Here is a 22,403-nt window from a genome sequence, read left to right on the forward strand (position 1 = left end):
ATCCTTGAAGCACGGGGGTGGCAGCATCATGTTGTGGGGGTGCTTTGCTGCAGGAGGGACTGGTGCCCTTCACAAAATAGATGGCATCACAAAATTATGTGGATATATTGAAGCAACATCTCAAGACATCAGTCAGGAAGTTAAAGCTTGGTCGCAAATGGGTCTTCCAAATGGACAATGACTCCAAGTATACTTCCAAAGTTGTGGCAAAATGGCTTAAGGACAACAAAGTCAAGGTATTGGAGTGGCCATCACAAAGCCCTGACCTCAATCCGATGAACACACAATCTTAGCTGAACATCGTTTGTTGCTATAAGCACAAACTTGGCAAGCTGTGCCAAGAGTGAATGGAGATGCATTGTATTCCAGATTCCCAGCAATTATCACACAAAAAACATACAAGGTTTCTGATGTCATTGTTTGCAGTTGTGCAGAGTGGATTTCCCCACAGTATAAACAAGTGCAATTTAAACCATTCATCATAGCAGGGTAAAGTTGCTCCTCTCTCTGTCTTCCCCTTCTAATGAGAAAGCTGTGAAATATAACACCAATGCATACGTGGTCATTATTCAGGAAAATGTCCCATAGAAAAGAAAAAAGCATACATGAGTAGATACATCAAAAAGGTCATCATTGTGAATGAGGAAAAAAACTCCCACTGAATAACTACTCTTAGATTTATTCATTTTTAAAGGAATTTACTCTGAGTTTTAGTTTTACATCGCAGCATACAGTAAGGAAATCCATTTTCATCCACACTGGTCTAAGGTTATTACTTGGCACAGGTGCCCCAGAGAAGTTATGGAACATTTAACACAATGCATAAAGTTTTACAACTAAATCCCCTAGCTCCAAAGGCAATGATGGAATATCATATTGCTCAGGTGTTGCAATTCAGAGTCGATATTCTGTATTTCATGAAATACCATTCTCTTCCAGGGACATGGCCAATGATAGCAACTTTTATTAAGCACAAACGGAACACAGAAATTCCATTCTGAGGCACTGAAGAGCTATGCAGACAGGCTGCATTGCCAAAATCCCTCTCCCTTTAATTCTAGTCCTCGTTGCGGGGCGTTAATGACTTACACAACAGCTGTTTCACCAGGAGCGTTTGGGTTTATGATTCTTCCATGTGAACCATAACCACCCACAGTCAGACTGATGCACAGCAACCAGTGACTATCTCTGAGGTAAAACAACAGCGTTCTTCTCATTCTCCCACTCTCTCTCTCTCTGTCAAACACCTTCTCTTTCTGACATACACACACACTCAAACATACTCACTGTGTGTGTGTAATACATGTATGTGTTAGAGAGGACTAGAGAGAAAGAGAGGGGAGAGAGAAATCAAAATAAATAAAATCCCAGAGATAAAGAGAGAGAAATAACGGCAGAAATGTGATGGAGTGATAGCCCAGTCACTCATAGGATTAGAGTTACGACTCAGAGCTCGAACAAGCAAGAAATAACCCACTGCTGGGTCAAAAGATGTATGAACAATAATCTAGCAAGAAATAACCCACTGCTGGGTCAAAAGATGTATGAACAATAATCTAGCTAGAAATAACCCACTGCTGGGTCAAAAGATGTATGAACAATAATCTAGCAAGAAAGTAAAGCAACCCACTGATGGATCAAAATAAGATTTTGGGGGGTAATCCCAGTAACCCAACACATTGGGTTATTCACAGCGGTATTTATTTATAATAACCCAGCATGATTTCTGTGCTATAACCCAAATTCGGTTGCTTTTAACCCAGCATTTGTAGAGTGAGACAGAGAGAAGAGAGAGAGAGAGAGAGAGAGAGAGAGAGAGAGAGAGAGAGAAATGACAACCATCTGCTAGGGAGCCACTGGCGTTGACTCAGACAAATCCACCGTTCAGTGCATCTGTACCCGCTAACGTAATAATAAGGGTATTGTACCAAGTCTATTTTATACAATTAAAAGTGATGCTGGTGTCCTCATCTTGCAACTTTAAAATTACATCTGCAATACATTTGATGCACTGTTGATTAGAGAGAGGTTTGGTTTTCTGCCAATGATAGTCCACAGAGAGAGAGAGAGCAACTTCTAATGCACTGAACTTGGCTTTCTAGACAGCCATTGGTATTTGAACTGCTCTCTCACTCTTGAAAATCTGCATGAATTTATATTCATGCCTGCAAATGTTCAGACTCATGATACAAGTATGACTCATAGCTTACCTTCAAACAATACAAATTGTTTGCTGTGTCCAAATCACATACATGTAGGCTATAGCAGGTGTGATTTCAACAGCTGACTGCACCTGTTTGACACATTCACCCCAAGGTGCAAAATAAGCCCACCACACTCATTCTCTCTGTGTCACGCAAGAGCTGAGCTTGTCATATGTAATGTTTTCACTTATCTGGCTGTGGTCATACTCAGTATGTTGAGTCTAATGTGATGGGAGGTTACCTACCTCCAACATCTTGCAATACAGGTGTGCAGATAGCCGAGGGCAAGACCAGAGCAACGGGTTGAGTTTGCAGTGTGGGCTCTAATATCACATATTTTACTTTAAAATGACGTCAGAGGGGTGTCAGCCGAAGCAGGACTGGCAGATTGTCAGTCTGTGAAAGGCACGGAGAGGCAGGGAGATATAGCACCGGGTGATAACACTGCACTCTCTCTTCAAATGACAAGTGCTTATTTTCCCCTATACCGCGCGCAGCATCTCGCGCTCATAGACTCACTCTTCCAAAATAACTCGTCTTCTCACTTGGTCTCCTGTTTCTTTTTTCTTTTTTAACCTATTACTTACATTAATTTGTTCAAAGATGTACGAAATGTGCAATTTTAGCCAAAGGTGACCTGTCTGCATGTCGAAATTCATCGGTGCATCTTTTCGGGGTTGACTGTTATAACCGTCCAAACTGGGTAGGCTATCTATCCCGATGTTTTGCGATGCTCTGCCTCTCAGCAATTTAGAAAAGTGCGTGGTCATTTTCAGCGCCGAATCCACAGATGCCGCCGACGAATCACCTTGCCTTTCCGGTGTAATTTTTCACAGCCCTTTGACTGTCCAGTGGAGTAAATTCGATGATTTATATAAAGACAAAGTTTGACCGTCACAAGTGGTCAGCGGGCACCTTTTGGTAATCGGACAGTGGACGGACCACCTGTCCACGGGCTCGGTGCGTCCTTATCAAATTGAAGGAAAGATAATTGCAAAGTCCAATATATTTGCATCGTCTCGCCTTTGGTGGTGTAATAGCAGGATTTACATCATATCTGGAGTAATTTTATGTGCGCAATATTGAAGGATATAGCCTTAGAATGTTTGCATTAATGACATTTGGAGTAAGGTACATCACTTGAGTGTATTAGACACTATAGACTTTTGTGGAAACCATCTAAATGTGAGGAAACCTGGAAAACTGACTTGTTGTTGAGAAAATTTGGATAAAACGGTCTATTGCACGCAGGTAAGAAGAATTTAGTCTCTACCTTATGTAATTAGCTTTATATAAGTTTCACTGTAAGTGGAACATGTCTCTGGGTGTTATTTAATCTAAAAATTTTATTGTTTCATATTTGCATACGCCCATATCGAACGCTCTCTCTTCATAATCTATGCCATTTCAAGTGTTATGAGCGTCTTCTGGAATTGAATATTAGCCTACTGTATCGATTGTAGGGTTCACAGGAAACATAAATATTGTGTCTATAGTGTGTTTATTGGCACAATGTTTTTTACATTGTGCATTCAATATGTTGAATGTGTGAGTTCATTTTGTGAGCTTCAACAGAAGACTGTTTCCAGCTTTATGATGAGAAATTGAGAAAAACTTTCACTTACCGTACGCTGGGGGTCGCCAAAGGTACATGCTGCTGCTCTACATGACTGCAAGCCCTTGTTGGCAAATAGGTTGACACACACCAGGGGCGTAATCACAGGTGGGACCGGGGCGGCGTAAGCACGGGTGGGCCCAAGCACACCCACTGGGAAGCCAGGACTACCCAATCAAATTGAGAAAAAATAAGCTCTTTTACATGTCATTGTTCCAAAAGGGGTGTTATTTGTCTTTTTACCAAAACATGCAAGCAGTGCACTGGGTTAGTCAGATTTGATTGAATATAACAGAACAGATGGGCTGGAATGTAAAAAATAACTAACTGAAAGCCACACCCGTAATAAGCCACAAATATGACCGCATTGAGGCATATGTCACTGTGCTTCTATCCCTATATGCACCAAAATGAGAGCTTGGGACTTATAACGTTCGATCTGCAAAAGATGATTCTGAGGTAATTGGCTTTAAATGTTCTGAACCCTTATTGGTTTGAATGGTGTCGGAAATTTTTATCTTGCAACATGAATTGGGTTATTTAGAGGACTATATAGTACTGTATCCCCCAATTTTCTTTTACACAAATGCAGATAGAACCTTATAGTCCAAAGCTCTCTCCATGCCACTGCCTATTTAATGTGTTAATTTAGCGAACTAAACACATCTGTATTTTAGCTTTAATTAGCTTTATAAATGCTATATTTTCTCTCAGCCTCATGGCAAAATGTGTGGAATAGCATGAGATGAGCTATAAAACTGCACATCTTCCTCTCTACCCCATAGAAAAATGTGTAGAATTGCAGGAAATTTGCCTTAAAACAGCAACATTTTCCATCAGTTTCATGGCACAAAGTGTAGAATAGCATGAGATTAGCTATACAATTGCTAAATGTTCTCTTTGCTCCAATGGCAACATGTGGAAAATTGGCGAAAGTTATCAGCTGTTTTTGGCCAACCCAAATTTCTGCAGGCCTACCCACCCACCATGAATTTCTGGCTATGCCACTGACACACCCACACACACTTTCTCATTGCCTAACACAAGAAAAAGATGTATGAATTACAAGCCATTAGTTGTACCAGAACTGTCAACCCTGTTTCAAAGAGACAATGCTATAATAACCCTTGCAATGGGCGATTTTACTTGTATATGACCATTATGTGGCCATAGGCCTACAGTACATGCTTGGTCTTATGAATTGGCTAATATGTCTTTATGAGATAGCACCATTCATCACCACTAGATTCTTTGAAGTTTGTTCCTGTGGCTGGCCACATTAGAGCAGAGCTAATGTAAGCACATCCATCTTGCCAAGTATGTTAATGTTTACTGTTAATGTTTACGACAGCGGTTACAAGAGCAGCGGAAAGTATCAAAAGCCAAGTGACATCCACCGTGGCACAGTGCCCCACCTTGTTACTCAGAGCACACAGCTGGTTAAATGCCTCTAACGAACTAGCTACTCCCTCTCACAAACTCAACATCAACTGAACATCACTTCATTAAAGCCTCACAGCCAGTGATTCATACTGAATTCTGCAGTGTTCAGATAGAATGAGGCTGGTTGTTTAGTTGAGACAGGTCCCCCTCTGTGAGAGGCAGAAGAGGTGCGTTTTATTCATTTTTATTCAGAAGGATCTTTAATTAGAAAAATAATAGTATGGGAGTGAATCAGCCTTTCAGGTGATTCAATGAACACAGAGTGGGAGGGATCCTACTAATTAGAACACCATTTCATGCTGAATTGTGCCTCTAATCACTAAACATTTATTTATTTCCCACAAACAATGTTAATTAGGTATTAAGGATAATGTTGAGGGTTGACTTCACAGTTGAATGATAATACGTTTGAACAGAGCATTGCTTTTGAAGATGCAGAAATTAGAAGCCTTTAGAATGATTGGTCAAGTCAATGATATCACAGTTACTGTAGAGAGCTAGAGATCGAGTCCCACAACCCACAACAGTTCTCTGCCCCCGCTTTAAAATGCCATTCATTATCTTTATATAAAAACTGGTTTAATCAGGCTGAAATATCATTGAAACAATTCTGAGATGCAGCGTTCCATATTGAGATTCAGTGTTTTCAATCTGGTTATGTTTTGAAACGTGATACTAGCCTTCCTAATTCTAATGTTGGATTGTATCACTATGCGTGTTACAGTGTGTGTATGTGTGTCTGTGTTTAGGAGAGTATATTGTGCATGAGGTGCAGTTGATTTGAACATCTGAAGGTGTAATAATACCACCATGTGTTGCTATATGTTAAATGCAACAGGAAACATAAATAGTGTAGTATCTACAGTAATCTGCTCATCTATGTTGTTTGTAGACTGGAAATGAGCCATTTTGGACCTTTTCAAACGTCAGCTGAAAGTTTTCTTTTAGCTTTACACAGTGACACTGATTAAATGAATATTTGTTTTGCTTTAAATAATAAAGAGGCACAGGATTTTATTGAATAGGACTTTCTGTGTTTACAAATGTAACAGCAAATTCCTACACCTTCTGCTGCAGAAGTTCCTCCATTGGGCTGGAAATATGGCTGGCTAGAAACGCCTGAGCGCTCAACACAGTATTGACTAACCAAGCACGAAAGCATTGCTCATTATGCTAATCTAATATGTTGCCTACAGGGAGATGTGCCTACATGTTGTCTATACAGCAAGAATGTGGTAGGAAAGCATGTCACCTATTTGTGCCTTTTTATATGACCAAAGTTACTACTACTAAAGTTGAATGAAAATGATTTATCTACGGAATAGGCTATTAACTCTTTGTGAACAGTTTCAAATGATGTAGACATTGTTCCCTTGAATCCCATCACCCCCAGGGTTCTCTCCTGGTATCTAAAAGCATAGTATGTGGGAGTGCCCCAAGGTATTGATAGTTTTAAAAATGAAAAACAAAAACGCTGCACACTGCTCTTCATGCTCCCAGGTGATTTTATAGTCTTAAAAGTGGCCCTAAATGGTTTGTTCTATTTAAAGATACTCCTCCTTATATTTCTCCTCACTGTGATGGTATAGGATAATAGAGTAAGTATGTGTGCTTGGCTCATCTTAACCAATAGGGATTCCTCCCACTCTCTTCCTTCTTGGCATCAATGGTGTTTAATATAAGGTCTTCCACATGAAATAATCTTAATATATACACTACACGACAAAGGTATGTGGACACCTGCTCATCGAACAACTCAATCCAAATCATGGGCATTAATATGGAGTTGGTCACCCCTTTGCTGCTATAATAGCCTCCACTTTTCTGGGAAGGCTTTCCACTAGATGTTTGAGCATTACTGTGGGGACTTTCTCCCATTCAGCCACAAGAACATTAGTGAGGTCGGGCACTGATGTTGGGTGATTAGACCTGGCTCGCAGTCGGCGTTCCAATTCATCCCAAAGGTGGTCGATGGGGTTGAGGTCAGGGCTCTGTGCAGGCCAGTCAAGTTCTTCCACACCGATCTTGACAAACCATTTCTGTATGTACCTTTCTTTGTGCATGGGGGCATTGTCATGCTGAAACAGAAAATGGCATTCCCCAAACTGTTAACACAAAGTTGAAAGCACAGAATTATCTAGAATGTCATTGTATGCTGTAGCGTTAAGATTTTTCTTCACTGGAACTAAGGGGCTTAGCCCGAACCATGAAAAATAGCCCCAGACCATTATTCCTCCCACACCAAACTTTACAGTTGGCACTATGTAGCGTTCTCCAGGCATCCGCCAAACCCAGATTAGTCCGTCGGACTCCCAGATGGTGAAGTGTGATTCATCACTTCGAAGAACGCGTTTCCCCTGCTCCAGAGTCCAATGGCGGCGAGCTTTACATCACTCCAGCCAACACTTGACATTGCACATTGTGATCTCAGACTTAGATCTTAGTTTGGAACTCAGTAGTGAGTGTTGCAACCGAGGACAGATTATTTTTACACGCTACGTGCTTCAGCACTCGGCAGTCTTGTTCTGTGAGCTTGTGTAGTCTACCACTTCATGGCTGAGCTGTTGTTTCTCCTAGACGTTTCCACTTCACAATAACAGCACTTACAGTAAACAAGGGCACCTCTAGCAGGGCAGAAATTTGACGAACTGACTTGTTGGAAAGGAGGCATCCTATGACGGTGCCAAGTTGAAAGTCAATGAGCTTTTCAGTAAGGCCATTCTACTGCCAATGTTTGTCTATGGAGATTGCATGGGGGTGAGCTCGATTTTATATACCTGTCAGCCACGGGTGTGGCCGAATCCACTAATTCGAAGGAGTGTCCACATACTTTTGTCTTTATAGTGTATATTTTTTGTCAATGTTTTGCCATCAAACTTGTGGCAGTTGTGAAAAAAATTAATAGTTGGAAGAGTTGCAAAGTTAATTAAAAATAATGCCCTTGTTGATGAGATGTTTTTTTCATTCATTTGGCTATTTTCTCTTGAACCATATTAGTATACTAGTATAATAGTTCCCTACAAATGCTGTTTTGAACACAGATATAATAAATTAATAGTAGATATGAAGTTATTCAACTATAAATAACCTAAGTTACGATAGATTGCCATAGATTTTTTGTTAATTATCAAAATTACTGAAGATTCCGGTAACTTTAGTAAATTAACGGAATCTTTGCAAACCTAGTCACACATGTGACGTTCCCTACGGTGAGCCCTGGCAGTGGTCAGGTAGATCAGACAGCTACTGACGCTGGAGGGGAGGACTTGGCAGGGCTGCCCGGATCCTTTGGGAGGGGGTGAAGGGTTGGTGTTTTTTTTAGTGTGTCTTCAAAAAAGATTATCAATGGATCCTACAGATTGAAAATGTATGGCTATGATTTTGTCAACTTTCTATGAGCCAAGGGATGTAACTGGTTGTTTTAATGATGGATGGTTTCTATGGACCTGAATTTAAATATTTTTTCCTAACCATTTCCTGACATCTCTTATTTTTGAGTGTGCAAAATAGCCCAGTGCACATAGTTTTACATATGTCATGGCTTATGCAATATATCAATATATGGTTCATAAGCAATCTTATTTTTCAATATGCCCTCAATGAAAATGATGAAACAACATATTATTAGGGTTAGGCCTCATGATACATTGCAAAGAATGTAAATGTTATTATATTGAGATAATTCAGTTAAAATTACTTGTGAGTTGATCCCGCTCACCAAGAAAAGTTTTGTTTCAAGCCTTTTTTAGGTTAAAGTAAGAACAATTATCTGCCAGTGCACTAAGACAATTTGTCTTGGTAAGATGTCTTATTAAGATCAAATAACTTGAAATGAGGTCATTTATCTTACCCCACTTGTATCAAGCTTTTTGGGGGGTTAAAATAAGCAAAAGTATCTACCAGCGCACTAAGAAAATGTACCTTGGTAAGACATCAAGTCAATGCATTCTAATGGTAGGAGATATATAGGTAAGATAAAAAAAATAAAAAAACTGCAGTCTAGACTAGCGTCATGTCCAGAGGGTGCACACCAAGCTGCCTTACGCTACAGAAACAGGAGATGGGCTTCTGGCCTATGGGGCGTTCTAGCTCAAACAAGGCTATTTACTTACTATGTGTGATTTTACCAAGTAGCCTACCTCCCTTTACTTGTGTGTCAACTACTGTAGTGCATTATGAAGTAAACCTCAATCTGATATTCAGATTCTTAATAGCCTTTATGGGGGTTATTAACTGGAGCCTCTGGAGCGTGATTAACCTCATTTGCTGTGAAAAAGGCTGTGTTGCATCTCTGAGCTTCCCTTCTGTGGAGGATTATGTGTGTGTGTGTGTGTGTGTGTGTGTGTATATGTGTGTGATTACTAACACCCTGCACTCAGCAGTCTGATAAACCCATGAGGAGGGGGGAGCAGAACTGGTCCATGTGACACACAGCAGTGACAGTAAATCAAATCCAAATCAAATGTTATTTGTCGCATGCTTTGTAAACAACAGGTGTAGACTAACAGTGAAATGCTTACTTTTCATCACACACTGACTGGCACCACCAGCTCGGACCACACTATTAACACCTGACATAACAGTATACATCTTAGTTTGACAAAAGGTGTGATGGGTCTGCACTCAAAAATATGTTTCAAAAAGCTTACTTCATTTTAAAAATGATTTCAATTATTTTCACTGCATCAGGGATGGCGTGCACAGACATTTAGGTTCTGCAGTCTTCTTCAGTGTGTAGGTACAAATCTTTTTAATTAAAAACAGCATTTGTAGGGAACACAGGTGAGCACGAAGGGAAATTGAGGGCATCAGGAGTGAACCATTCATGAATCAGTTGCCTTACAGTAGTTGTCTGCTCACTTGGATACATTATATCAATTCATGAGATAGCTTACCACAAAGGACATTAGACTCAGACGTTCATAAATATGTAGGGCTAACTCATAAACGATATGCAACATTTTATATGGACAGTGTTCTCGTCTAACAGTCTGAATTTGGCCAAAAGGAATGAGGTGAAATATAGTTATTTGTTTAATCCGTGTGGGGATACAGAATTACATTTATATACAGTTCTTTAGTTCTTTAGAAATTAGTCAGACCCCTTGACTTTTTCCACATTTTGTTACGTTACAGCATAAAATTGATACTTTTTTTCTCAGCAAATCTGCACACAATACCCCATAATGACAAAGTGAAAACTAGTTTTTAGAAGTGTTTGCAAATGTCAAATCAAATCAATTTGATGTTTTTTTAATGGACAAAAATGTGCTTTTCTATCAAAAACAAGGACATTTCTAAGTGACCCAAACTTTTGAATGGTAGTGTAAATTAGCAAAAAAATCTAAAAACCCGTTTTTGCTTTATGTGGTATTGTGTGTAGATTGACGAGGAAACATTTTAGAATAAGGCTGTAGCATAACAAAATGTGGAAAAAGTCAAGGGGTCTGAATACTTTCTGAAGGCACTGTATCCTTGGGCAGCAGGCAGCCTAGTGGTTAGAGCGATGGGCCAGTAACCAAAAGGTTGCTAAGATCAAATCCACAAGGTAAAAATCTGTCGTTCTGCACCTGAACAAGGAAGTTAACCCACTGTTCCTTGGCTGTCATTGTAAATAAGAATTTGTTCTTAACTGACTTGCCTAGTTAAATAAAAAAATAAAAAAATCCACACTACTTCTCTTTGGAGTAATTTGTTGTCGTAATCATCTCCTCTCGGCGGGGTGGATGAACTTTTTCGATCCTGGCAAAACGCAATTCATTAATATAATTATTTTGTTCTCTAAAGTGTCTCGCAGCTGGCGAGGTCATATCTTCATGTCGGAAAGTGGATTTATGTTCTCATAGGCACATTCAAGCCGCGGGATGTTTTTCCAAATAAATCTTATTGTAAGAACACTAACATAGAAATAAGTTATTTCGTAGTGCAAGTTATACATTGCTTTATCTCATAGGTTCTAGAGGTCTGAGGGCATACAAAGTTAACATTTCCTTATTTTGTTTGCTACATGAGGTATATGATCTACATCCTTTTATGAATGCCTCTTTTCTCTCTCTGACCACATCTGATTTAACCAATATGTTTGATAGATTTCTTGATCATTTATAGGTGAATAAAGGTGGATTCTGGAAGGCAGAATTTATAGAGGAGTCAGATGATACTATATGCCAGTGTTTGGCAATAGACTTGATGCCATTACAACTTGCTCACCTGTGTTTCCTACAAATGCTGTTTTGAATTCAAAATATTTGTACCTACACACTGAAGAAGGCTGCAAAGCCAAAATGTCTATGTACACTATCCCTGATGCAATAACAAATAATAAAAAACACAAAATTAGGAAATCTTTATTAAATATATTTTTGAGTACTGACCCATCACACCTTTGGTACGTCTGAATCACGGGTGTTACGCGCCAGCCAAGCTTCTGGGAGAGCGCAATGGTCCCCTTTTGAATACATCTCAGTTTCTCCAAGCTGCACAACCTGATCTTCTAAATTTGATTAGCGAGTTATAGAATGGCCACAGTATGTGTTGGAGGTGATCAGACCTTGTACTGTAGAACAGCACTGTCTGTTAATGTCAGTCAGAATCAGTGGCGGTCAGTGCTGTTAATTTTTATTTATTTTATTTATATTACAGCATATTGGATGACTGCTATTCATATTCCAATCACCCAGTTCAATGTAACAGCGATACATTTAGGTTACTACATGATACTCACATTTTCCCTATACCCATCATGAGGTTGCTACAACCTAGCCTATGAATGAAAGTTTACAACGTTGGTGCACACTGGTCGAGAGAAAATTTGAGGTAACAGTGACACAGACAAACAGTGAGTGATACATTCAATACCGCCTTGCACACTCCTGCCTGTGTAATCATTAGTCCAACTGTTGCAAAAGGGAGTTTCGATTGGACAAATTCTGGTATTTATTACCATTTTGTTCCGTTTGCTTCTGTTTAAAAATGTTTTTTCAACAGAATCGGCAGAATGAATACAACCCTGATCACGCGTAAACACAACTAACTTTCATAGCAGCCACGGTATTCCTTCTTGCATCTATGCATCTCCTCCTCTCACCTTTTACCTTCACTTGTGGACTTCAATGCACAACACAACAGGTGTATGTGACCAGGGGGGAAAAAATGTACACGCCAAACCATAACTGCTACACACAGCCTACATCGTTGTCACCATATTAGCTAAAGTAACGTCATAGTCAGCATAGATAATAGAACTAACGAGTTAGTAAACCTGCTACAATCATGCAGTTTAACACTTACAGTGGCGGGCCCCGGTGGCAATACATTTGTAAAGAGAAAGCTTACCTTGGAAGAGTTCCAGTGTTGTATTGAATAGTCATAGCCAACTAGCTAACATAGCATCCGTCTGTTTGAGCAGGGTGTTTGAGTAGGCTAAACTCGCTAGCTGCATTTGCTAGCCAAGTAAGTGAAACTGAAAGTGGAAAAAATTAAAACATCTCTCTCTCTCTCTTGCATCTGATTAATTTTAGAAGAAATTAATTTGTTCAAAACTGTTCAACTATTGTCTTTCTCTCTCTTTGAGTCAACTACTCACCACATTGTATGCACTGTAGTGCTAGCAAGCGAAAGCTTATGCTTTCAGTACTAGATTCATTCTCTGATCCTTTCATTGGGTGAACAACAATCAGTTCATGCTGCAAGAGCTCTGATAGGTTGGAGGAAGTCCTCCGGAAGTTGTCATAATTATTGTGTAAGTAAGTAAGTCTATGGAAGGAGGTAAGAACCATGAGCCTCCTAGGTTGTCTATTGAAGTCAATGTTCCCAGAGGAGGACGTAAGCTGCCCACTGACTACACCATGGTGCTACCATACAGAGTGCTGTTGAGACTACTGTAGACCTTCATTGCCAAATAGTGTGTTTTAATCAATTATTTGGTGACATGATTATATTTAGTTTTATCTTAAAATGATAACTTTAATGTTTTACTATTTTAATTTTAATTAAATGCACTGAGAGGATGGTCCTCTCCCTCCTCTGAGGAGCCTCCACTGGTCAGAATTGTGATTCACTGAACGGTGTTAAAGGAAGACTCAGCATTATTACATCAGCATACACAGGGGGTGACTTCCTGCTTACAGAAACAGCAACAGCAGGATTCAAGACTGATACTAATTTGCGACCTCCCTTGAGGCATGCCCATGTTGGGAAGAGCCAATAGCGGCAGTATTGGCAGATTTTAATTTTGTTGATATTTATAAGCAGGATTTTGCATCGCTGTGTATGAATTGAGGTACCAAATACAGTGCCTTCAGAAGGAATTCACACCTCTCAACTTTTTCTACATTTTGTTGTTTAACAGCCTGAATGTAAAATGTATTAAATTTCGTTTTTGTGTCACTGGCCTACACACAATACCCCATAATGTCAAAGTGGAATTATGTTTTTTGATATTTATAGAATTAAAAATGAAAAGCTGAAATCTTGAGTCTGTAAGTATTCAACCTCTTTGTTATGGCAAGCCTAAATAAGTTCAGGAGTAAAAATGTGACCCGATTCAAGAAACTAGGCGCATGTGGCAAGTCATGACTTCACAGGAGTCATTTGAATGCAATTTTTTTTGTTTTTTTAAGAAATGCCTTCTCAAATATGTGAACTTTCATGTTGTCACACCCTGACCATAGTTTGCTTTGTATGTTCTATGTTTTGTTTGGTCAGGGTGTGATCTGAGTGGGCATTCTATGTTGGATGTCTTGTTTGTCTGTTTCTGTGTTTTGGCCTGATATGGTTCTCAATCAGAGGCAGGTGTTAGTCATTGTCTCTGATTCGGAGCCATATTTAGGTAGCCTGTTTTGTGTTGGGTTTTGTGGGTGATTGTTCCTGTCTTTGTGTTTGTTACACCAGATAGGGCTGTTTTCGGTTTTTCACGTTTCTTGTTTTTGTATATTGTTTTATTTTCATCTTTATTAAAGATGTATCTAAATAACCACGCTGCGTTTTGGTCCGCCTCTCCTTCAACAGAAGAATCCCATGACACATGTGCCTTAATAACAAACTTGTATGCCATCTGTAAATACAAATAAAATTGTTTAATTGTGAGCCTTGTTCGTTAAGCCACAGAAAAAAACATCAACCTTCCCACTAGCCATGATTGGCTGAGTTAATGAGTGGGCTGGACATGCTGAGAGATGAGTTCGGCGGCTTCTATCTATTTGAGCTTGTCAGTCTGTGTTGGTAATACTGTCGAACGTGGCTTTAAAATGTATTGTGTAGTGGCGATGCATAAGTGTTGCTCTCCACTTTCTGGAAGATCAAGTTTCGAACTCAGTGGAATTAGAGCAGCTATTCCCAAACTGGGGTACGTGCAATGCCGTCGGGGGTATGCCAAATAAAAATGTGATTCACAGTTTCAAACAGTCCATTTCGATTTTTCAACTTGGCAATACATTTGGGTGATGTTTTTTTCTCGCCTCAGTAGCCTCGTTTCACTGCCAAAGCTAAAATGAAACCATCTAGTGTTCAGTGAAATAACACAATGTCAAATACAGGTAGCCTAGTCAAATAATTAACATCCAATCACATTAACTTGAAAAATAAGCCACGGGAGTTTTTTTTTGTGAGAATTCTGATGACTTTTGAGTAGTAAGACATTGATAAAAGCAATAGATACCATTAATAAGAAGGGTCTAGCAGCGTCTTATATGGTGAGCTACCGAGTGGCTAGGACAGTCAAGCCCCATACTATTGTAGAGGACTTCATTCTTCCTGCTGCCGTGGATAATGCTGGGGGGAAAAGCTAAAAAAAATATACAGAAAATGCCTTCATCAAACAACACTGTTTCACGACGCATCATTGACATGGCAGGATATGTTTTGAAACAATTACTGCTTCGCATACAAGCCAGTGAATTCTATGCGTTACAGCTGGATGAGTCACTGGATGGCACAGCTTGTTACATTTATACTGAGTCAATTAAGGAAGACATTCTGTTCTGTGAACAACTAGAAACTAGGACAACAGGAGAGGATATTTTTAAAGTACTGGACATCTCTGTGACATCAAATGGACTTTGGTAGTCAAGATGTGTTGGTATCTGTACTGATGACACAAAGTGGTAACGTGCGTGCAAGCAGTTGCTCCCGACGCTACTTGGGGACACTGCAGCATCCACTAAGAGGCTCTTGCTGCCAAGGGAATGCCTGACAGGTTGAAGACGTTTTGGACATTACAGTGAAAATGGTTAACTTTGTTAAAGTAAGTCCCCTGAACACTCGTGTATTTTCTGCATTATGCAATGATATGGGCAGCGATCATGTAACGCTTTCACAACATTCAGAAGTTGGCTGGTTGTCAAGGGGCAAAGTATTGACATTTTTTTTTTAATTGAGAGACGAGCTTAAAGTTTTCTTTACTGACCATCATTTTCACTTGTCTGACCACTTGCGTGATGATAGGCCAGTTGTGTGAGAAACCTATCTGGGTGATGTTTTTTCTCGTCTGAATTATCTGAATCTAGGATTACAAGGACTCTTCTCAACTATATTTAATGTGCTGGACAAAATTGAGGCTATGATTAAGAAGTTGGAGCTCTTCTCTGTCTGCATTAACATGGACAGCACACAGATCTTTCCATCATTGTATGATTTTTTTGTGTGCAAATGAACTCAAGCTTACAGACAATGTCAAATGTGATATAGCGAGCACCTAAGTGAGCTGGGTGTGCAATTACGCAGCTATTTTCCTGAAACGGACGACACAAACAACTGGAATCATTATCCCTCTAGTCCAGTTACCGATATCTGAACAAGAGTGCCTCATCAAAATTGCAACAAGCGGTTCTGTGAAAATGTAATTTAATTAGAAGCCACTGCCAAATCGGATAGGGCTGCACTCAGAGTATCCTGCCATGGCAAGTCGTGCTGTTAAGACACTGATGCCCTTTGCAACCACATACCTATGTGAGAGTGGATTCTCGGCCCTCACCAGCATGAAAACTATATACAGGCGCAGACTGTGTGTGGAAAATGATTTAAGACTGAGATTCTCTCCAATACAACCCAACATCGCAGAGTTATGTGCATCCTTTCAAGCACACCCTTCTCATTCACCTGTGGTGAGTTATTCACAATTTTTGATGAACAAATAAGGTTTTATTTGTAATATATTTATATTATTATTTGTGCCCTGGTCTTATAAGAGATCTTTGTCACTTCCCACGAGCCAGGTTGTGACAAAAACTCACACTCATTCTTATGTTTAATAAATGTTTTGTATAGTGTGTGTGTGTGGCAGGCTTACAATGATGGCAAAAAACAACATTTGAGAGTGCGCTGACCCTGGTGCTAGAGGGGGTATGCAGCTGGAGGTTGACTGTTTGAAGAGGTACTGGACTGTAAAAAAGTTTGGGAACGACTGAATTAGAGAATGATAGCTGAAGACATGGAGAAAACACCTGTCTCCGGATGACATATTCAAACTAAGGACAATTGTGGTATGGCATTCCTGACAGGGAGACAGGAAAGATAGCTAGCTACATTTTCAGATATTGTCACGATCGTCGTAAGCATACTCGGACCAAAGTGCAGCGCGATATGGGTTCCACATGTTTATTCAATGAAACACTGGAGTGCTCATAGGCAACACAAAAACAAGATGCCACAAAACACAGTAGGGAAATGGCTGCCTAAATATGATCCCCAATCAGAGACAACGATAAACAGCTGCCTCTGATTGGGAACCATACCAGGCCAACATAGAAATAAACACATTAGATCACCCACCCTAGTCACACCCCGACCTAACCAAAATAGAGAATAAAAATGCTCTCTATGGTCAGGGCGTGACAGATATGACAAGTTTCTAATTTGACAGTGGTTTCATTTCAAGCTAAAGTGTGCTAGGTAGCTAACGTTAGCTGGCTGGCTCCCTAGGTGACGTTATTATTTGTATCCCAGAGCTGTATTCATGCAGGGTAGCAACGACATGATGGTGTTGTGTTCATTGTTGTTTAACTAGCTAACATTACGCTAACATTACGTGACGTGTGTGATCTTAAACGTCTTTCAACACCCGTTGAATATGGCCTGTGTCAGTAAACGTCTGCAAAAAAGCGTAATGAAATTGTTGCCAGCAGAGCTGGATAGGCTGTTTTCATGTTATCCATAGGTTAACAAATCCTCGACCAGAGCATCAAGTGTGCGCTCCGAGAGCGAAACGAGATGGGTGGGGCTAATGCTTAAGAGGGTGTGATCAATGGTGAATGGGTGGAGCTCTTCACTAGATACCAAAACATTCAAAGGCCATATTCTCAAAGTTGATCAACTTTCAAAGCAGAATTACTTTCCCATTGTTCCACAAATGCAGTGTATGATATACCATTGTGTAGCTCTGTCTCTACTTATATTGAAAGTAAAAAATACACCATTTCAAATTTTGCTACATAAGAAAGAAATCCAGGTGGTAACTCACAAATGTGCTTATCAAGTTACATAATAAGTTGCATGGACTCACTCTGTGTGCAATAAGAGTGTTTAACATGATTGTTGAATGACTGAGTGAAAAGAAGGAAGCCTATACAGAATAAAAAATATTCCAAAACATACATCCTGTTTGCAATAAGGCACTAAAGTAACTTTATGTCCTGAATACAAAGTGTTATGTTTAGGGAAAATCCAACGCAACACATTACTGCGTACCACTCTTCATATTTCCTAGCATGGTGGTGGTTGCATCATGTTATGGGTATGCTTGTCATCAGCAAGGACTATGACATTTTGGGGGGATAAAAATAAACGGAATAGAGCTAAGCACAGGCAAAATCCTAGAGGAAAACCTGGTTCAGTCTGCTTTCCAACAGACACTGGGAGACAAATTCACCTTTCTGCAGGACAGTAACCTAAAACACAAGGCCAAATATACAATGGAGTTTCTTACCAAGACGAAATTAAATGTTCCCGAGTGGCCTAGTCTTGACATTGAACATTATGTCAAGACTTGCCGTCTAACCAATTTAACAGAGCTTGAAATCTTTATTAATAAAAATGTGCAAATAATGTACATTACAGGTGTGCAAAGCTCTTAGAGACTTACACAGAAATACTCACAGTTGTAATCGCTGCTAAATGTGCTTCTAACATGTATTTACTCAGGGGTTTGAATACTTAAGCAAATTACATTTTTCTGTAGTTCATTTTCACTTATGGGGTATTGTGTGTAGATGGGTAAACATTGTTTTTATTTCATCCATTTTGAATACAGGCTGTGGAATAAGTCAAGGGGTATGGATACTTTCTGAAGACACTGTACAGTATGTGCGGACCCATCACAAAATAACTAGCCTGGAGATATTATTCAGACATATTCTTGTGTTATGGTCAAATATGCCTAATATCTGCAGAAATTGTACATGTTATGTACATGACAAAGTTCTACTAAAAAGGGTTTGAATCAAAATGAATCTTTCAGACTCAATACCATGCATGCATTTGGGATGTCAATTTCAAATATTCTCAATCCCATCCAAAATATAGCACCATTCCACACCATTCATGCAATTGAAACATTATATTCCAACTGTAGAGAACAGCTTGATTGAGTGGTTTTAATGACCACTGCTGGAACCGAGCCTTGCCACAGTTGCAAGTGTGTGAGCACGTGTCGGAGGATATGTGCTATTATTTCACTGAAGCACATCCATCGCACTGAGCCGAGCCTGGGAGAGGGAGCGGCTGACCTCATACTTGATTCATGTAGTGAGCTTTTGTCGGATCAATAGAGCCTCTACAAAGGATCAGATTTATCCGTCACGGCCCCTCCACTAACTAGCCTGCTCCAGGCATGGAGGTCACCTCTCAGTGGCCCGCTATTCCGAAAACACTTCATAAATGAACAACAGGGATTTTATGGGAATAGTTTCCCTTTTTCCCATTCCATCCACTTAGACTGTTATAGAGATGGCAGGATGGGAGGCGAAAACCTTGACTATGAGGGCTGAGTTGAATCGAACATTGTCCTGTTAGTCCTATCAGGAAGCTTGCAGCCTCTTTTTCAGCATGTGGGCCATGTACACAGTAGTGGAAGGCGTTGTGCTGAGGGATTAATTAGTTGAACGCTACAGCGCTCTTGGCTGTTGCATCTTGGATCTTCCACACTTTTTGTTTTGCCAGGCGTAGATTCCCTCAGCTAGTGGTGACACAACATTGCTTCATCCACCCGTAGTAGCAGCTGCTGCCTGCTCGGCCTTACAGGCATGGTGTTTGTGTGTGATATGGTTGACTTTTTACAGCTTTTCATGTGAGCACCTTAAGCACGTTATTGAAACACTTGAAAGATTAAGTACAATATTTACCACCCAGAGGCCTGTACTGAGGCAATCCATAAAGCTGCAGAACCTTCGCTAGAGCTGGCTGTGGTAATTTACTCTGAAATAGTGGATTTCTGCTGAGAAACCATGAGGCTGTGCTAGTTCCCTCAATAACTGCTACATCTCAGTCTGCTTTTCAAAGCCATTCAACCACGCACTGACCAGAAACTGGAAACTGCACACTCCAAGTAATGTTCCAGTCTGTACAAATATTGAAAATAACACTGTTTGATTTATTATTTGAAAATGTCTGGAGATATGATTCTCTTGTGAAACACTAGGAGATACATGGAGGTACTTCATATTGTGGTGCACCTCCTTGTCCCTAAGGTAAAAGGTTGAAGGGGAGATATAATCATTATTAGGATCCCCATTAGCTGTTGCGAATGTAGCAGCTACTCTTCCTGGGGTCCACACAAAACATGAAACATGACCCAATACATAAAATGAATAGACAAGAACAGCTCAAGGACAGAACTACATAAAAAAATGTAAAGGGACACGTAGACTACATATCAATACATACACACAAACCGTCTAGGTCAAATAGGGGAGAGGTGTTGTGCCGCGAGGTGTTGCTTTATCTGTTTTTTGAAACCAGGTTTGCTGTTTATTTGAGCAATATGAGATGGAATGGAGTTCTATGCAATAATGGCTCTATATAATACTGTAGACTTTCTTGAATTTGTTCTAGATTTGGGGACTGTGAAAAGACCACTGGTGGCATGTCTGGTGGGGTAAGTGTGTGTGTCAGAGCTGTGTGTAAGTTGACTATACAAACCATTTGGGATTTTCAACACATGAATGTTTCTTATAAAAATAAGAAGTGACGCAGTCAGTCTCTCCTCAACTCCTAGCCAAGAGAGAATGGCATGCATAGTATTTGTATCAGCTCTGATATACAAGGAAGAGCAAGACGTTCCGCTCTGTTATGGGCCAGCTGCAGCTTAAATAGGTCTTTCCTTGCAGCACTCGACATCACGACTGGACAATAATCAAGACAAAACTACAGCCTGCAGAACGTTTTGGATTGTGGTGTCAAAAAAATAGAGCATTTACCAAGAGAGAAACATGAAGTTAATGCTTATATTACTGTCCTCTTAAACATTTCCCACTTTCATAATTCCTGCCTCTGGAAAAGCTAGAAAATACTGTATGGATACTTGGATGAGATAGTCCTTGTAAACCAGGAGTGTAGTATGTGTATCCTCTGTGCCTCCTATCTCCTGGCAGGTGGCGTTTCCACAGAGCTACAGTATGTGTGAGGACATGCTGGGCTGTGTTTGTCCTATCGCTTAATCTAAGAGCTTAAGCACACAGGCCTCTCCCACCCCAACAAAGGCAACCTCGTAAATTCAACAGGCTCCAAATGGAGGCTCAATGGGCTCTCAGACTTTTAAACTTTCCTAAGACTTGTGACTTTAAACTGACTTACCGAAACCACACAGACAACTAACAATATTCACAAAATGGGATCTCTTGAGCAAGCACAAGCCACCAGACCTTACAGTTGTACGAAAGCATTACTACCTTTTGCAGACTTAAATTGACAATATCACCAGTATGCTCAATATAGTCTCCATAAATATAGGGTTTAGGTTTTGCATATGAACTCTTAAATGTCAAAATAGAAGCTTAGGGAATATAATCAAATCCCAAAAAATATTTGTCACATACACATGGTTAGCAGATGTTAATGCGAGTGTAGCGAAATGCTTGTGCTTCTAGTTCCAACAATGCAGTAATAACCAACGAGTAATCTAACCTAACAATTTCACAACAATTACTTTATACACAAGTGTAAAGGAATGAAGAATATGTTTATGAAAATATATGAATGAGTGATGGTACAGAACGGCATATGCAAGATGCAGTAGATGGTATCGAGTACAGTAATGTAGGGTATGTAAACATAGAAAAGTGGCATTGTTTAAAGTGGCTAGTGATACATGTATTATGGCAAGATGCAGTAGATGGTATCGAGTACAGTATATACATATGAGATGAGTAATGTAGGGTATGTAAACATTATATGAAGTGGCATTCTTTAAAGTGGCTAGTGATACAGTTTTCATTAATTTTAATTTATATCAATTTATATTATTAAAGTGGCTGGAGTTGAGTCAGTGTGTTAGCAGCAGCCACTCAATGTTAGTGGTGGCTGTTTAATGGCCTTGAGATAGAAGCTGTTTTTCAGTCTCTCGGTCCCTGCTTTGATGCACCTGTACTGACCTCGCCTTCCGGATGATAGCTGGGTGAACAGGCAGTGGCTCGGATGGTGTTGTCCTTGATCATCTTTATGGCCTTCCTGTGACATCTGGTGGTGTAGGTGTCCTGGAGGTGCCAATTATCAAATTAAATCAATTCTATCCCCACTTCCAAAAATCATGTCAACAATTAGCCTATGTGGGCTGATTATCCCAACCATTTAGCCACTGTTATCCAAAGCCTGCCAGAGTACGATGCTTATCTCTTCTCCAGACTGTCCCTAGTCACCCACCTTTCCCCCTGTATGCCCCCTCCACAACACTGATACTCTTTAGGAGGCCAAGACTTAGCCCTTTCTATCTTCAATTAACTTAATGAAACGACAGAGCATATTAAGACCTTTATTGGAAAAAGGGAAAAAACATGGGTAATAAAGGATTAAAAGAACTATAGACAAAATTGCTAATGGCCCTAGTTTGAAGCACTGCCACAATGTGACATTTACTCAGGGGATTATGTGACATAACTAATGCATTGATGTCTCAAATAAACACTTCATATTTTCCAGGCTTTGATAATAAG

General features: G+C 39.9%; 1 protein-coding gene across 1 annotated transcript in view; it reads left to right on the top strand.

Annotated features, from left to right (window-relative positions):
- Positions 1 to 2,615: 2,615 nt before the first annotated feature.
- LOC110532391 (adherens junction-associated protein 1) overlaps positions 2,616 to 22,403 on the top strand; it is a 77,416-nt gene continuing 57,628 nt past the window's right edge. Inside the window, exon 1 of the mRNA XM_021616263.2 lies at positions 2,616 to 3,455. The gene's annotated coding sequence lies outside the window, so the exon portion shown is untranslated. The remainder of the gene's footprint in view (positions 3,456 to 22,403) is intronic.

The sequence above is a fragment of the Oncorhynchus mykiss genome, chromosome 9 (genome assembly GCF_013265735.2).
Source record: "Oncorhynchus mykiss isolate Arlee chromosome 9, USDA_OmykA_1.1, whole genome shotgun sequence".
NCBI lineage: Eukaryota > Metazoa > Chordata > Actinopteri > Salmoniformes > Salmonidae > Oncorhynchus > Oncorhynchus mykiss.